Source organism: Melospiza georgiana, chromosome 18, assembly GCF_028018845.1.
Source record: "Melospiza georgiana isolate bMelGeo1 chromosome 18, bMelGeo1.pri, whole genome shotgun sequence".
Lineage (NCBI taxonomy): Eukaryota > Metazoa > Chordata > Aves > Passeriformes > Passerellidae > Melospiza > Melospiza georgiana.
The window spans coordinates 5,001,887-5,020,217 of NC_080447.1; positions in this window are offsets into that span (position 1 = coordinate 5,001,887).

An 18,331-nucleotide genomic window follows, 5' to 3' on the forward strand; every position below is an offset into this window, starting at 1 on the left:
GCTGTTTTACAGCAACACAGCAAACTCAGGGAGGGGAACACATTTGCATCTCCTCCCCAAACCCCTTGCTGCAGGAGGAGAGCACTGATTTTCCTTCCCTCATTAAAAGATGAGGAGCTGGTGAGGCTGCGAAGGACTGAGATAAACATCTCGACAGACACACGATTATTTCCTCCTTTAGTTTTACACAGCGTGAGATTCTTATGTGGAAACAAAGTGATTTGGCTATAGATTTATAGAGGGAGCAAATGATTTGGTCCTACATGATGGAGCGTATCATGCATATTCCGTGCCTTCGCTCGTGGGCATTCTCAGCTCGGCGCAGCTGATGGCGGGAGGCAGGAGGGAGAGGAGCCGGGAATGTGACATTATGCACAAGAGGGAACGCTGCGAGGATTTCACATCTCCTCTGGTGAACAATGTGACTGAGAAATGCACTTACTGGAAAGGATAACTTAATTCATCCACCAGGCAGCAAGCATCCAGCAGCGGAGAGGGGCCTGGAGAGCCCCAGGGATAACAGGGACAGGAGCACAGAGGAGCCTTGGCAGAGGTGGATCCTCCTGCCCCTGCTGCCTTTGCTCCCATGGACTGCACTCACTCACAGACCATGGCAGTGTGGGCAGTTTTAGCAATGTTTTTTATTTGAGTGCTAATCTGTCCACACACAAAGGAAGACCCTGCTCCAAGGACCTTGCAGTTTAAGACCTTGATCTTGCAGACTTTACCAAAGTGCTTCATTTTAAGCGCGTGATTAATGCTGTTGACTCTGGTGCTTAAAATTCAGCATCATAGAACTGTTTGGGGCTGGAGCTGACAGCCAGAGTTCTCTGGAGATGTTAATATGCCTTAGCAGAAAACATAACAGTGCATCCATGGGAGGTGCCTGCAGAGTCACCCAGAAATAGCACAAGGAACAGTTATTTTTTCCCAGGAAGAGGAGCCTGGGAGCAGGGATCCATGCCCTCACTTGGCAGGACTGACTTTGATAGGCTTTGGGGTGGTGGGCATTTCTGCGAGCATTTGGATGCGATTCATGAAGAAGCTTATGGGGTGTGATTGAAGGGTTTGCAGTCTTCACTGAGAAAGCAAGAGAGGGCTAAAAACAATGAATAAGTCTTTATGGAATTCAAAATTCCCACCCAAGGCATTTATCTTTTCCGTTGGCTATAAATGGGCCGGGAGTGGGATAGCATCATTCCTGCCTTGCTGGAAAGTGCAGGGCAGCCTTCACAGCACCCACCGCAGCGATAAACAATGTTCTCATGAGCCCGCTGCTATTTATAGCAGCCATCCTATTTCACACATATTTGCCTCAGTTACTGAGCAAGGGCACTTTCCTGGCCCTGATGGATCTGAGCACATCCACCTGCCGATCCCAGGGGAGGGCTGCCATTGTGGGATGCAGCGCTCTGTCTCTGCACAAGCCATCACCTGGGATGAGCAGCACGGGATGTCATTAGTGGCACAGGTACAACACACACACACATCTGAGCTTCCCACCTGGGCGGGAGAGGGAGGAGAGGAGAAGGGAGGGGGAAGGATTTTAAAGGATGAATGATCTGTTTCCTGCTCAGAGCTCAGGCATATCCAATAACCTCAAGCAAAGCAAATCTCAGCCTGAATTAAAGGCTCTAGTGGGCTGGATTCTCCTAAACATTCAGCACCAGTTGCAAACCCTCCAGTTTCAGGCTCATCTCTTATTGCTGTGCCATCGCCTGAGCTGGTGTCCTCACTTGCTCTGAAGCGCTGTAGGCAGAAACCAGCTCATGTTTGGGGGAAGAGGTGCCAACAGAGAAGAGCAAGCAGCCATCCAGCAGCAGTGATGGGAGCTGATGGCTCAGCAGCACTGTCTGAGCTGCTGCTTCTCCCTGAGGCAGCAGCACCTCCTGCACCCAGCTCTGACACCTGCCCAGGTGTGAGGTACCTGGTGAGTGTGTGCCAGCCCCTCGCCCTGGCTCCCAGCTGCCTTCTGAGCCATCAGCTCCTCCACATCACAGAGGAAAGAAGGAGCAAAGAGCCAGACCCAAGAGGGCTGAGCTGCTCCCCATCACCATAACACCACGGCAGGGTGACACAAGCAAGCACACACAGGGCTTTGGGGGCTCTGGGCTTTTTCTCTGTATTTGCTAAAAAAATCCTCCTACCTGGAATAGGAACAAAATGCACCTTCTGGCCTGGTGATTTATAGCTGTGCTTTGCTTGTCTTGCTCCCCTCAGTGTGATATGCAAATCCCAGCAAAAGGGAATGCAGAGAGCTCTTCCTGCTGTAAATTCACCCTGCCCAGATCCAGAGAACCCTCACAGAGACAGCCCAGGGAGCCCTTTAATTACCACTGCCAGACAAGGGACAGCTCTTCGGCAGCTCCCGGGGACCTGGAAGCTCAGCAGCGGCATCGCCTCGTGCTTCCCAGGGTGTGTTGGGTCACACAAGATGCTTGAGCATTCTCTGGTTAAAGTGACTTTGAGCTCCTCCTCCCGGCCCCAAGAGATGCTCAGCCCCAGAGAAACTCAGCCCTGAGTCGGACTGGGAGGACACAAAAGCCCCAGGGCAGTGTCAGGGTGGGAGCCAGGGTCTTCACATTCCTGCTGTCTCCCTGCGTGGGAATGGCAAAGGCGACTCCAGAAGTGTCAGATCCATCTGATACTAGGAAAATTCTTATAAATAAAATAGTTCCCATAAAATCTGTATGAGATCTCCACAGTCCATCTTATACAGACAGTAATAAAGGAAAGGCACAGTAGCAGCAGCCAGAGCCACCATCTTGCAAAAAGAAATCTGATTTTTAGAAGTATGAAAAGAAAAGCCATTTACTCACTATTAGCATATTAAGTGTGTGTTAGCAATGAGGGCAAATACATTACTGACACTTTGGGTGATCCTGAGACGTCCAAGCGGCTCAGCTGGTGCAGAAGAATTTCTGTACTGCCAGCAGGGTTGGGGCCAGCACAGGGACTCCTGGGACATGAAGGTGGCAAACTGTGCTGGATGGCTCAGTGCCACTACCCAGGTCACAACCCTTCCTCCAGCAAAGCTTAAGGGTTTTTTAAACCCTCCTAATCAACCCAAGAACCACCTGATGTTGCTGTGGGTGAAAGGCAAAATCCAACCATGCTCATAATTTTCTGTCACCTTTTGCAAACCAGCAGCCCCAGCACAAGCTGCACCTCCAGTTCTATTTTTCTCTCATCACATCTGGAAGGGACAGTGGATAGTGACTCCCAATGCTCACAGATATTCATCCAGATCCTGTAAGTCATTTCTCACCTGTTCAAACCTTTGTCATCGAAGCATTTAGAGCATGAAACCCAATTAAAGATCAACCTCTTGCTGTTACAATGGAAGAGCTACAAGAATTAGCACTTAAGCTGCATTAGCAGGAGGCATTTCTAATTACACTGCACCCACATTTATCTTTGGTGATTACCCAGGGCACACCAAGGGGAGCTCTCATTTCTGGGCACATTATCTACCAGGCAGCAAGTTTTACCTGCACCCTGTGCCTGCACAGAGCACTGTGCAGGATCAGGTGTTCAGTCATCCCTCAGGAAACATGGCAGGAGATCTGCTGAGGGACTTCTCCAGGCAAGCAAAAACTGAGAGGACACAGAAAACTGAGCACAGAACAGGCCTGGACAAGGCTGGGGTGATGGGACGCACAAGAAAATGTTGGTGAGAATAAAGTCTGGCTGGGAGCCCTTGCCTAGGCATGGTTGGGGCACTGCTGGCGCTCCTGAGTGCCCTGTGCAGGAGAGGGGAGCAGAGCCCACAGAAACTGCAGGTGTCAGTTGAGCTTGTGTCCTTATAATAAAAAGAATTCTCAGCACCACTGGTTCATGTTGGAGCAGTCTGTAAGCAGTCTGTAAGCTGCTCTGCCCTCCAGCAAGGGAGGTTAATGTTATTCACTCCAGTCTGCAGAGAAGGACGCAAAACCATGGAGAGGTTATGGGCAGATAACCAAAAATGGCTTTTAGTTCTGGGCACTTTCATTTTACACTGTCTGACCTCTGAAGTACTATCAGTCTGATTTCAAAGGCATTGAGCAGATCCTGCTTTCACTGACCTTAAACACAGAGACACACAAAATTAAAGGGAACTCTACAGACTGTTGGCCAGAGCGAGCCCGTGAGCCACTGGTCAGAGAGAGGAGCAGGGAGCTGGAGGTCACCAGAGCTGAGTCACGCACACGCCTCTGGCCTTTCTGAGTTTCTTTTACCAGATCAAAGGCCAGCATGGTGTGGGAGGAGGCAGGTAAGAGCTGCCTGTTAACTGATTTGAACTGAAAACGGCAAGAAGTTTTTCAGTGCCAGAGTTCAGAGTTGCAGAGAGCACCCTCCACTCCCACCCACCTCCTGGGGGGTCCTTCAACCTATGTCAGCCAATGGCTGATACCAGCTCTGATGTGTGCAATGGGATGGCTTTTCCTCCTACTGCCCACACCAAAAAGATGCCCCCTGTTGCTTCCTGCTGCTGTGTCCTGCCCCCAGAGCAGCTCCTGAGCAGCACAGCCTCCCTCTGAGGAGCTTAAGCAGAGCACTTCTACTCAAGAGTCAAATAATATTTCATGGATATTCAAAAGTTGGGTAAATTCTTTCTCTCAACCTTCATTACCTAAAAGCTTTGCAACCCCAAGACTGTAATTATGTACATGAATAATGAGATTAGCATATCCATCAACTAACTCCTGCTCCATCCCTGTAGATACAGGAGGCCTTTGTGGAAGCCCTCTGTGCTCAGATTCCCTATCAGCAGCAGCTTCCAAGGCTGCTATGGGAACCACCATGGTCATTCTGACTCCTGCTCTTCACAGAATCCAAAGTTTCGTTGGGATATGGTGGGAAGATGGTGAAGCTAGGCCAGGCACCTCACAGCATCCACACAGCATCCTGCCACCCCGAGCATCTTGGGAGTGTGCAGTAAGCACTGGATCAGTGAAGGATGGTGAGAGGGAGCATTCTTGGGGTGTCACAGAATGTCCCAGGGTGCCACAACCCTACCAATGGCACCCTGTGGCTGATGCAGTGTTGTTGTTTGGCAATGAGCAACGGATTGATGACGGCTGAAGGAATGGCAATGGGAATGTGGCAGTGGCTCCATCAGTACCAGGCACTGCCTGGGAAGGGCTGAGCAGCTGGTGAGTGAGGCACACACCCTGGTACCCACACCAAACCCATACCCACATCCATGTGAACCTCTGGTGGAGTGTTGAGGAACCTGACTGCATTCCAGGAATGTGTTCAGGGAAATGGTACAAGGAGAAATGCCTCACAATGGGAACAACCTTCCCTGCACCCGGCTGTGGAGCTGCTTCTTGACTGTAATTGGGGACCTGGTAATTAGATGATGGCAAAATGTACCAGCAGCTCAGTTTTCATTCTGTGGTCCAAATTACAAACCATCATATTTTGAAAGTGATGCTGACATTCCTCAGCCAGGAGCCTTTGCCAAAAACAACTTGAGCAAGGCTTGTCTTGGCACCGAATCAAACTCGGGGCCCCAGCAGCGAAACTGAAAACATTTACACAGCTGGACCCCAAATCACCCGATTTTCTAAAGAGTTTGTCAGAGCCTGAAGCTCTTGGTATATTTCTGCCTGTTTTAAAGGGCCTGTGTTCTCACAATCCCCCAGCTCTCCACACAGAGAAAATAAAATACTTGAGGAAAAGTGGGTGGTCTTTCCATTGCAGTCCAAAAAAATAATCCAAAAAATTCTCATGAGGAAAATGCGAATGAGCCCGGTGTTCACCCAGCCCATCCACAGATGTGCCAGACATATTTCATTTGCATATATAGATATGGAAACCTCATCATTTTGCTGTACGTATGTAATGGCTAATAAATGCATTAGCAAACCACTAATGAAAACAAATTGGAGCCAGTGTCAGGAATTACGCCAGCGTGAGGAATTACCTTGCTGCATTTTTTCCTATCTAAATGTCCTGACGATATTATTTTATTACATCAGTCATACCCACTGCATATGCATTATCCATCCCTCACTCCAGCCAGGGCCAATTCCTCTTGGGCTCTTCCGAATCATCCTCCCCAGCAGAGTGGGCACAGGCATGGGCACAGGCAGGTGACGGCACAGACAGGCAGGACAGGGCATTCTGCATGGCCACCAAGTATGGAGCACCCCAGCACTCAGACCTTCTCAGGACACCACATGCCCACCAACAGCTGCCACATTACTGTTGGCCTCGTTCCTGTTGCAGGGAGCAAGGACCAGGCAGCAAGTTTCCATTTTGTGCCTGTTTCTGTGGTTTTTTCCTTGGAAAACAGGTCCTGTTTTTTCACATACAGGAGAAAGAGACCAAAAACTGGGACAAATGGCCACACTTGGTTCCAGCCCTTGGAAGGACTGTGGGGACCTGTCTCGGTGCTGCAGGATTGGGGGTCTCCATCCCTACCTCAGCAACAAGTCTGGCACTGGGTATTTACATAAATACCCTGTTCCTTTTCCTTTCCTTTCCTTTCCTTTCCTTTCCTTTCCTTTCCTTTCCTTTCCTTTCCTTTCCTTTCCTTTCCTTTCCTTTCCTTCCTTTCCTTTCCTTTCCTTTCCTTTCCTTTCCTTTCCTTTCCTTTCCTTTCCTTTCCTTTTCCTTTCCTTTCCTTTCCTTTCCTTTCCTTTCCTTTCCTTTCCTTTCCTTTCCTTTCCTTTCCTTTCCTTTCCTTTCCTTTTCCTTTCCTTTTCCTTTTCCTTTCCTTTCCTTTCCTTTCCTTTCCTTTCCTTTCCTTTCCTTTTCCTTTCCTTTCCTTTCCTTTTCCTTTCCTTCCTTTCCTTTCCTTTCCTTTCCTTTCCTTTCCTTTCCTTTCCTTTCCTTTCCTCTTTCCTTTCCTTTCCTTTCCTTTCCTTTCCTTTCCTTTCCTTTCCTCTTTCCTTTCCTTTCCTTTCCTTTCCTTTCCTTTCCTTTCCTTTCCTTTCCTTACCTTTCCTTTCCTTTCCTTTCCTTTCCTGTATGCTGCCTGATTATGGTTTTTTTCTTATTCATAAAAGCAGCAAGAGCAAATCCTCTGATGCTTTAGGGATGTCACAGAGATGGACTGAGCTGGTTGGGGCATCTGTCCCACACTGGAGAGTGGCCCTTCTGACTACACACTGCCTTCACAACAGAGAGTGGGACACCACAATTAGTGAACTTACCTCGTTTGCTTACTCTAAAGGCATTCTATTGATTACTTAGAGCCCTGCAGCAGCCAGCAGTGGCCTCCGGTCACCTCTGAACAAACACAGCACACAAACTCTGCTCCCTGCCCCGAGAAATTCAGTTTCTTCTTCCACCAAGATAATTAACAGCCTGTTTGACAGGAATCCCTCTTCAAAGGCCCTCTTTGCTCAGCTGTGATTGCTACCAGAAGACATGGTGGAGCCATTTTTCAGAGCTCAACTTATATTTTTGTGGCTACATGGGGACCTCAAAATCTTGCAAAATTAATTTTTTTTAATGCAAAAGCTTTTAAGTAAAATACTTGTAATTGCAACCTAAAGCAATGTGGGATCTGTGAATGGCTCTCTGATTAATTCTTCTGCGAGGCGAGTCTCCCCTCTCTGTTCTACTGAACAAGCATACACATATTATTGGGATTTAATGCTGCATAATACATAATTAATGAAACTGCATAAATATGCCAGATTTGGAATTGCAGATTGACTGCCACGGCTCTGTCCCCGAGCGCTGGGGTAGCGGATTGGATGTTCGTTATTACCATATTTAAAACTGTTTCCCTGTGAACATGTGCAAACCAATAACTCGGAAGGGCAGACAGCAGCAGCAACCATCTCCAAAATTCAAGGAAAGGAAGGCAGGTACAGCCCAGACCCCCCTGAAATGGGGAGCACAGGCACTGCCCTGCAGCTCTCTGCCAGCCACCAGCTCCAGAGAAATTGTTTAAAAATATAAACCAGGTGTATCTGGTGCTGGGAAATTGGAATGTGGCATCAGTGTCACAAAACAGGCAGGGGAGGATGGCAAGGAAGGAGGGGGAAAAGCTCATGGGGGTTCTGAGTCCGCAGCAGGCACAGGCACTGGATGTAAGAAAATATTTGGAAATCAAGACATCTCTGGGTATTTTCGCAGGTCTTTGCAATGGAGCATCAGCAGGAACTGGTCAACAAACAGTTCCCAGTTAGTTCCCAAATGTCCTTCACATCAATGACTCACACAGAAGATACTGCATGGAACATGGAAATGCCATCAGGTCTTTTGGCTGGCAAGACAAAGACTGTGCCCCACCACGTCCAGTTCTCTCCTGCAGTTTGCTAAGTGTAGATATAGAGATTTCTTTAGATGGCTCCTGGGTCGTGAAGCCAACAGCTGCTGGATTTTGGTGGTAGCGGGAGAGGCAGAGTGTAGCCACAGAAGGGTGGTGTTGGTGAGGTTATCCCCTGATAGCAAGAGGGAGCAGGAGCTTGGGATTTGCTGGTGGAATGAGCTGACCTCGAGCTCTCAGGGGTACATTCTGGGGTGTCCCCAGAGCAGCAGCAGGTCGCTTGTTCTGCTTCATGCTGCCTGTTTGCTCTGTTGAGGATGTCAGGATTTATTGCACGCTGCTGTTGAGAGGATTCAGATCTCACCCAGGGGTTTGAGCTGCAGATCTCCAAGCTCTGCCCGGGGAGGACTGCAAGCATTGTTCCCATTCCTCACATTTACAGGCTCAAATTCTTACTTGTAGAAAAGGAAAAGCTTCCCAAGAGGTGTTTGGGAAATGTTTTTACTTTAAAGTACAAGTTTCCTACGGATGTCTTCAGATGTTTATTGAAGTGGAATAAATGAAAGTGTGAGTATGTGCTGTCTTAGGAGGGACGGGAATTGCAGCTCTGTGCACCAGAACTGCTCAGCCAGGTGCCCGACATGCCTGGGGTGACATCTGTGTGGGAGATGACATCCCTAGAGGGCCCAGGGCTCATGGAGAAACACAGCTTCTGCAGCCAAGATGAAAAGCCAGAGCTCAGCTCAATGTGCAGAGCACCCACACAGGCCAGGGCACTTCTGCCTGTCCTGCTCATCCTCACCTCTGCAAGCACAGAGAATTTATCCAGCACATCAGCCCAGATGTGCATTTATCCAGCACATCAGCCAGGTATCCTGACCTCCCAACACCTGCTACATCTTTAGACTACCCCAAAAGTGAGAGGAGCATCGGAGACACTCTGTGTCCAGCCTCAACCCTCTCTCCTTCTCACTCTGCACTCCCTGGCCTCCACTTCTCCAGCCACTGACCCCCCAAATCCCCCAGCTTCTCTGGCAGGGAAGGAAGTGGGAAGAGGGAAAGAGAAAATGTGTTTATGGGGGTCAGATCTAATTTTTTCAGTCGAGCAACCCTGGTCTCAAGCAGTGAACTTAACCCTGCTGTGTTTCACAATGAAATATTAATTGCTTAACCAGATATCTTCCCTTCCACTTTTGTTGTCAAGGAATGCCTGCACCCTTCTCCTCTGTAAAATAACTCCCACTGCAAGGCCCTCAAAAAATCCCTTTCTTGTGGAAAATATCACACAGTAAAAGCAGAGCAGCAGTTTGCCTAAACTTTGGGAATCTGTGTGGAGCTGGAGAGCAGGGCCAGCCTCCCAAAGGCCAATCCATCACAATCCTCCATCAAGATGAGACATTCAAGTGAGAGATGAGACCCTCGGAAGGAGAGGAGGGGACAGGTGACCTTAATTGCTCCACAGTTATTGATAGGGCAACTTGTCTTCATGATGCAAATTACCCTATAAATAAAAGTAAAACAACTACAGGAAGCAATTTGCCGCTTTGTTAGAGTTAAAGTAGACCGAAAATTAAATCAAGACAAGGGATTGCTAATTCCACAGGGCTCTTCTGGAGCCTCTGCAGGCAGAGCCAGAAACATGGGCCATGGGGGTAACTGAGTCACAGCTGCCTTTCATGGGCTCGTGGTGAGGGCATCACCTTCCTACACCATTGCCCTGGCCATTAACTAAGGCTTCTTAGCAGAGGTTCTCCAGCTCCCTGATGAGCACAGCCCAGTGTCCCCACTGCAGTGGGATCTTATGTAGTGCTGCTGCACCCTCACCCTCACTGCTCACGGTTTTTCCCACCTCCCCAAAGCAGTAGTAATGTCCTGTCCCACCCCTTGGCCCCAGAACCAGGGCAGTATCTGACAAGGGCAGGGCAGAGGGAGCAAACAGCAGAACCGGGGGTTTCGTCAGGTGGTTGTGCCAGGGAAATTGAAATGCATTACTTTGTCACTAACTTGCAGCTTTTCTCAAAATATTGGCAGCCACAGAGATTTTCTCCAGCCCCAAAGGAGCACTTTTAAGTGCTTCATTTTAAGAAGATACTTCTTTCCCTGGTCTTTTTTTTTTTTCATTTATTTTTTGTGTTTGTTTTCAAACCTGTCGCAAAGCACTGATATTTCCAAGCTTTGTTGCTGCTGTTGTTGTTTCCCTCCTGATGCTTTTCTTTCCCATTTCTGAGCAACCTCGCTGGTTCTGCGCGAAGCCCCTGGAGGCTGCACAGCAGCAGGATGCGATGCCAGAGCCTCTGCCTTGCTGGGTGAGCTGCTCCACTCCTCGAAGCTTTGAAGCTGCCACTTCTCATTCCCGCAGAGGGATCACGCTGTTGTTTCTTCGGGAAATTATGAAACACTTCGTGAAGCGACATCAGTGGGAACAATAAGGGCAGCGACCCCAGCAGGCCCCAGTGCTCAGCTGGCGACAGGGCCAGCACTGGCTGTGATGGTGGGCATGAGTGAGGGCCAGCAGTGCCCACGGACCTCAAGTGAAGGCCAGCAGCCCCCACAGACCACAAGTGAGGACCAGCACCCCCCACAGACCACAAGTGAAGGCCAGTAGTCCCCACAGACCACAAATGAGGCCTCAGCAGGCCCTGACGGCTGGCTGGTTCCAGGGCCGATGCTGGCTGTGATGGTGGCCATGAGTGAGGGCCACTACCCCCACAAACACCCCATGGGTGAGGGCCAGCTGCCCCCAGAAACGCCGATCACGTAAGGGCCATCAGCCCCCACAGACAGCCCTCAGGTGAGGGCCAGCTGCCCCCACAAATGCTAAGCAGGTGAGGGCCAGCAGCCCCCAAAACACCCCATGAGTGAGGGCCAGCAGACCCACAAACACTGAGCAAAAATACCCTGTGGGTGAGGGCCAGCAGCCCCCAAAAACACCCTGTGGGTGAGGGCCAGCTGCCCCCACAGACACCCCGTGGCTCCACCAGTGCTCTCCGGTCCAGGCCCGTTCTCTCCCCCAGGCATGGGCAAACAACTTGTATAGCTCACACCTCGCTCCCCACGGGCCATGCCGCCTGTCTCGGACGTGTGAGGAGATGGAAAATACACAACTTTCCCGGGTAGTTTTTTCCAGTCAGTCATTACTCTCCCTCCCGCAGTCTGAGCCTTATTTCCATGTTAAATGTCTTGCTCCTGCCTGTAGCCTTTGGCTCTGTTCTGCTTTCGCTGCAAGACTTGGGGTCCCCCCATCCCTGGTACTTTCTCCTGAGAAGGTACTTCAGGATTTAATGAAGGCATTCGCTCTTCTGGATCTTATTTAAGCTCTTTAATCTCTTCTTCTGTAACTCATTCTCTTCATCTCATAAACGATTTTGTGGCTTTCTTTGACATCTTCAGGATCCCTTTACAAACCCTGACAGCGGAGCCATGGGCAATATTCTAGTGTCCCTCTCACCAATGCCAGGGAACTTTACAATGCCATAAAATCATTGCACTGCTCCTACTTACTACACCTTTCTGTGTATGCCCTGAATGAATTAGCTCTTTATCACAAGGTCAGGGCACTGTGCCTGTGGCCTGTGTCTGCTCAGACGCTTTGCAAAGTTATTAGGGAATGTGAAACCATCTCCTGCTCTGGCAACAAATCCATCATTCTTGGCCAGTATGAGAGAGATGATTTTGTATTTACTTACATTAAAATACATTTTATTTCAATGGACACATCTACCTCCCATAAATGTTTTCAACTGGTATCTACTATACCCCAGTTCCTCAGCTCTTCATCAAGTGGTCACACTCAACTTCCGAGCAGGATTGACATCCAGACTCACATCATCCAGGGGGAATCTCAATCCCTTGCACACTCTTGTAGCTCAGCCAGTGCCCTCACAAAGTTTTAGCCTCTGTTCCAAGGTTTATTGAACATGAACTTACAGCCCTGTGATTCCAGCCAGGTGTTCAGCATTCCTGAGTGTTCCACAGCTCACCAAGTCATCAAAAATCCTTCTTAATCATCTCATCCATGTCTTGGCCAGTTCCCTCCTCTTCAACTCAAAAATTCATGAACGTGTGAGTTTGCTGGGGACAACCATGTCTGGTTCTTTAGTTCCCCTTCTTCATGGATAAAGCAGAATCATTCATCAGTGATTTCAGCTCAGACACCCCAGAGAAAAGCCACAAGTTCTCCACAGCAATGGACAAACAGACTTCTTGCCTCTTGCCAGGGTAGCACCCAAAACCCCCATGTGGAAGCACCAATAGAAGCCAAGATAAACATGCAACTGCCAGGTCCCTGGATCTGCAGCTGTGGGATACTTAGGATTTCTTCCTGAGTGCCTTTTCCTTCAGAGCTTTTCATTCAGTGAACTTCATAAATTTTTACTTTCTCTGTAATTAAATATTTGTGTGTCTATGTCTGGTGCACACCACTGTTCACATTGTGCCCAGCACCAGCAGGAAGCAGAAGGGGTGAGACCAGCTGAATTTAAAGGTGCTGGAGACAAAGCTGCCCATGGGTCATCTCACCCAAGTCCCCACTGCAGTTCCACAGTGGCTGACCAGAGAGGAGAAGGTGTGGAGCCACTGATGCAGGGCCTGGATGCACAGGATTCCCAAGCCAGCAGTGGGAGTTTCCAACAAGAGATGCAGAGACAAGGCAGTCATTCCTGCAGAGCTTCCAGGTATTTCCAGGTTGTGCCAGTTTATTTAAAAGGGAAAAGGAATATGATGGAAAAGGTGCAGGTGAGGTCAGGAACAGCTCTGTCCATTGGAGACCACCATGATGAGCTGAGCCAGAAACAGGCTCCCCCCAGAGAGCTGCCAGCACACCAAAACCAAGAGAAAGGAGATAAAACCCCAGGGGATGAGGTGGGGAGCAGTGGGGGGAATGGGCAGGACAATTACATTAACTGAAACAATGTGTTATATTTTAAACATTAAAAACTTATGACTCTACATGGCAAGTACCTGATGCAGCAAAGGAGGAGAAGGAAACTGAAGCCATGGTTAAACAATGCACAAGGCATTGGGGTCTGGTTTGTATTAAATCCATTTGGAGTCTGAGTTTCTCCTTTGACAGCTGGCCACACTGCTCAAAGGGAATAAGAAAGTTTTTGTTTTTTAAAAAAGATGTGTAATGGGTTTCTTATGTACTAGAAAAGAAACACTCTCTGAGCTGGATCACCTATTTTCTTGTCAAAAGACTTTGGACAAAATGTAATCATGAATAAAATGCCTCATGATTTTTCAAAGGGCTCTTTTATTTGAAGTCAGCTTTTCTGGAATGGGGAGGCAGGGCTGGGTAAAGCAGCTCAGGGCGGGAGGCAGCTCTCATGCCAAGCCTCTGCTCCAGCCTCTCTGGCCACATCGTGCCAGACCAGGACCTGTTACAGCTCCATGCTGGAGAACACCTTGCTGAGATCCAGGAGACCTGCAGCCAGACTGGCTGGCACCAATATTGTCCCCTCTCTGAGCCATCTCCAGGGCAACACCATGGAGATCTCATTCATCCCCTTCCACTGGGATTCACCCCCAGAGCTGCATGAGCATCAGTCCCCATGGTCTCCCAGCCTGTCTGGAAAGGTATGACCACCCTGAGCAAGGTGGCAGCCTCAGCAACACAATCCAGAGCTGGTGTGTCCCTGAGGGTACCAGTGGCAATGCTGTGATCTGTGAGCAGAGTCAGCACCCAGCACAGCACTGGGGCTCCAGGAAGCTTCAGCCTCTGAGGACTGAATCTGGCCTGCAAACATCTCCAGAATAAATTTTCTCACAAAGATTTATTTATTCCTGGCTTCTCAAGAGATTTCCTGCTCTGATGCTGGTCAAATCCAGGGAGCACAACTTGTCATTAACCACTCTGCCATTGCTCAGGCCATCATCCTCCCAGCCCTGTCTCAGCTCCCTCTGGGCAGCGTGGGGCTTTGAGAGGACACAAGGCAGTGCAGAGACTGGAGGATGTACCCACTATCACTCTCTCCCTGGATCTGACACTCCCACAGGTCTTTCATAAACCCATGCAAACCTGAGAACTGTCTCTGGCAGTTGGTCAGTCTGGGGTTTTTCTTGGCTCTTGCCAGTTGTTTATGGACAGAAGATTTTCAGCCCTTTGTCGTGGACACCCTGTGGTAGAGAGGACACTGGAATTTTAATTGTTCAAGAGCTCTAATAGGTGTAATAGCCTTGTGTGTTACATATGCATTAATTAAGTAACACTGCATTTAGCTCCAAATCATGCGGAAGGCGCGTGCTGTGTTTGCACAGACATAAATATCTCCTCAGTTAGAGCGCAGGCGAGCAGCTCTGCTCCCTTTGCACTGCAGTGCTTCCACTCGGGGGAAAAATGGGAGCCTTGGAAAGCTTATCCCTGGGTAGTCCCAGTTCACTGGGTAGGAGCTCAACACATCCACGTCTCCTCCTCTCAGATGGGCTTTCTGAAATCTGCTTTGTGTGGTGCCGGCACCAGGACAGCCTCTGAAGCTATTTCACACCTTGCCCACCACCCCAAGCAAATGAGCTGGTAGCCTATTTTGGGGTCCCCCTGTGCCCAAATCTTTCAGCCCTGTTCTTTCACTTCAAACACCCTCCTTGCAGCAATCTGTAAGCGTTAGGAGCAGTGTGGAGAGAAACTGCAAGGGGAAGAAGGAAACAAAAGGATCCGGCTTTGTCAGTGTAAGGTATTCTCATCGTGATCCACAGGGAACTTCCATGCCTTAGACAGGAACATACCACCAGGCTGTCAGTGGAGAGCTGCCTGTGTCAAACCCCAGTATTGCTGCTCTCACTTTGCTGCTTCAGTGCAACCTGGTTCTGAAGCAAAACATGAAGTTGGAATCCCACGTGTTGGATGAGCTCGGATACACAGGCTGGACAAATATTTGGAAGAGTATTCGCTTTCACTAGGCAACATTATGCAATGTGGAATAATTATACGGAGTATGGTCCTGACTGGGCTTTGGATGATTAAAGCTGTTCTGGAATTCCAGAGGATTACTTAAATGTGCAGCATTAGTGGAGGTAAAACATCTTCAATATCCCTTTCCTGCAGCCTCCATTTCCTGGAGAGAAATATGCAGATTAGAGCTCAGAATTAATCTGCAGAGGCTCTGAACTGGGCTCCTGCCCCCAAAGAGTAATGGGAGGTGTGGGGCAAGGAGAGGGAGGGTTCTGGGAAAGGAGAATACTGAGGGAGAGACATTTTATATGTTTGTAAAACAATCACAAGAAACGAGCTACTTATTCCACATGTTTTAGTCTGGGAGAAAAGAGCCTAGATGCAGGCTCAGTAAGTGCAATCTATATGTGTAATTAAGAAATGATTTCCTGAGATCTTCCTTAAAACACGTCTGAATACAGATCAAATTTGCATAAATAACTTATGCCTTTCACTTTTTCCTTGTGGAAAACACGTAACATTGCCTCTCGCTTTCTGGTTTCCAGAGCCTGCCTGGCTCAGAGGAGGATTTGCCATATTACACGATTCTTCCCAATTGTAATCAGCCTTAAATCTGAATAAAAGCAGCAAATGGCTGACTGGCACCCAGGCTTCCCTCCCTCCCTGCCCCCATGGCAGCAGCAGCGGCAGCTTCGAGCGGGAAAAGACACGACTGCAGCGCTGGGTTTGCATTAGTATTCATGGAGCATCCGACTCCAGAGAGGATTAATAGACTCTGATGCCTAATATCCTGGAGAACAATTAATTTGCCCACAGTTTTGTCATGGTTGAAAGTCAAATGCTGGAACAGATCGATGCACTGAGCTGCAAGTTGAACACTGCAACCTTCTGCTGGAGCTGAATTTTAATTTTCCCATCATCATTTCCCTCCGTTCCCAGCACACCAGTTTTCTAATAGATCTAAAAGCCTCTTACCTTCTTCCATCACATGTTGGGCTTCATAACAAAAGTCCACGTTGATTGTTCAAATATTAGAGCCTTGTATTGCTCTCCATTACGGGATTAGAGATGTTCAAGGCCCCTTGTGTTTTGACCTTTTCCTGTCTCGTTTCTCTTTAAATGGTATGAAAAATGCCAACCTTCTGTAATTAAAGCCAAAATGGAATGCAGGAATAAAGCTTTTTTCCTTGCAATTATTCAGTATTTAGGTTCCCATTTTGATAGAAGTGTTTGTGCAGAAATCAAGGCTGGGGTTTATCAAAGCTGGGTCAACAGACCCATTGGGAAGGGCTGGCAGCTCCATGTCCAGCCCCTGGAGCCTGCAGCAGCCAGAGCTGTTGCCCTGGGCTTGCACTGGCCCAGGAGCTGATTCCCTGTTCCACCAGATCATCTGGTGAATTTGTGCAAGCCACTGAATCAGTGCACACAGGGGAGAAAACATATCAATAAACAGGCTCAGATGGTTGTCGTGGGGAAGTAGTGTAAGCATCAGAAAAAATTACTTTCATATATAGTTGTATATATATTATAAAAAGAGCCCAGATGTCCCTATGGGCACAGGGCCTTGCCCAGTGCCTGGGTAGGGAATGCTTGGGGCAGCCCTGCAGCCCTCCTGGCCCTTTCTTTCATCCCAGGGCTCCACCTCTCCCTGGCAGCAGCTCAGAAAGCTCTGGACACATGGGAGGGGTGATGGAGATCCTGGAGCAGGGCTGGGAGCAGGGATGGGCTGGCTGGAGGCATTCCCTGCTGCCCTGCCTCCGTTTCTCCCAGTGGAAATAACAACGTGCTGCCAGAGGCAGTTAAAGGACCAACATGAAATGAGTCTGCAATGGTGGGAAGGCATCAAATCCCACCAAGCACAGACTGTGCCCATCTCTCTCCTCAGCCTCGATCAGAGCTCAGCCTCCAGACCCTGGGGCTGCATTCTCCAGTCCCTGCAAAGGAGGAAAAGTCCTTTTAGACAAAATCCTTCAGCACAGCAGGCAGTAGAGGGTCCTGTCCCACTGGCTGTGTGAAAACACCTTCCTGCCACACTGGGCTTGTGACACACTGCTCCTCTCATTCACCATCAGGAAGGCTCCCAGCACAGTGTCTGGCTTTTCCCAGCAAAAAGGGACATAATGGGTTAAGGGCAGGACTGTATGACTCTTCCCAAGCTATTGTGCTGTTCCCTCAGCATTTCTGGTGTCCAGGCTTTTGTGGTTTAATTATGGTCTGCTCCAAATGGTCTCAACCAACAGATCAATATGTAGGAACATTAGAATTGTTAATTTGAATGGCTGATTTGAATTTAAGTGCAACTTCAATTTAATCATTTTAGAAATGAGACGACATGTGAGGGTCCTCCTTCTCCTTCTCCTTCTCCTTCTTCTCTCCCAGTGCAGCAGCTCCAGCGCCCCACGGGGATCACAAAAGTCCCTGACATGCACATTTTCCTTCAGTCAAGAGCTAAGCCCTATGAGCTGCTGGATCATGACAAAAGTGGGGTTTTAGCAGCCTTTCCTACAAGCATGGTAATCCCAAATCCAACAGTGATTAACTTGGACTCGAAGCTCACAGCAGAAATTAATTCTAAATCGGGGTCCTGGAGCCGTGTCTCTCCAAACCTTTTCCAAGGCTGATTGCCGATGTGTGAGCAGGCAGAAAACAGCCCAGATGTCTCAACTTTCCCAATTCATGCAGGAATTCTGCCAGCTGCAGGGGCTGCCCTGCTGCCTGCCTGGAGGACACGGTGCCCCTGGGCAGCTGCCAGAGCTGCTGGAACCACGGGAGTTGTGAGAAGCACAGGGATTCCCCAATGCCACCAGCATCAGTTCTCACAGCTTCTGGCCAGGACTGGCCTCACATTCTAGAGTCACCCTGGACAGGAACAAAATAAACCAGAAGCACATAAGGAAATGCATAGGGCAGAGTGCCTGGGTGCAAGTAAAGGTGCATGAGCTTGGGGTGACCTTATTGCAGCCTTCCAGGAGCTGAAAGGCCTGACAAGAAAGGAGAGAGATTATTTACAAAGATCTGGAGAGACAGGGCAAGGGAGGATGGCTTCATACTGAAAGAGGGAAAAATTAAATTAGATATTAGTAAGAAATTCTTCTCTGTGAGGGTGGTGAGGCTCTGGCACAGGTTGCCCAAAGAAGCTGTGGCCGTCTCATCCCTGGAAGTATTCAAGGCCAGCCTGGATGGGGTTTGGAGCAACCTCATGTAGTGGAAGCTGTCCCTGCCCATGGCAGTGG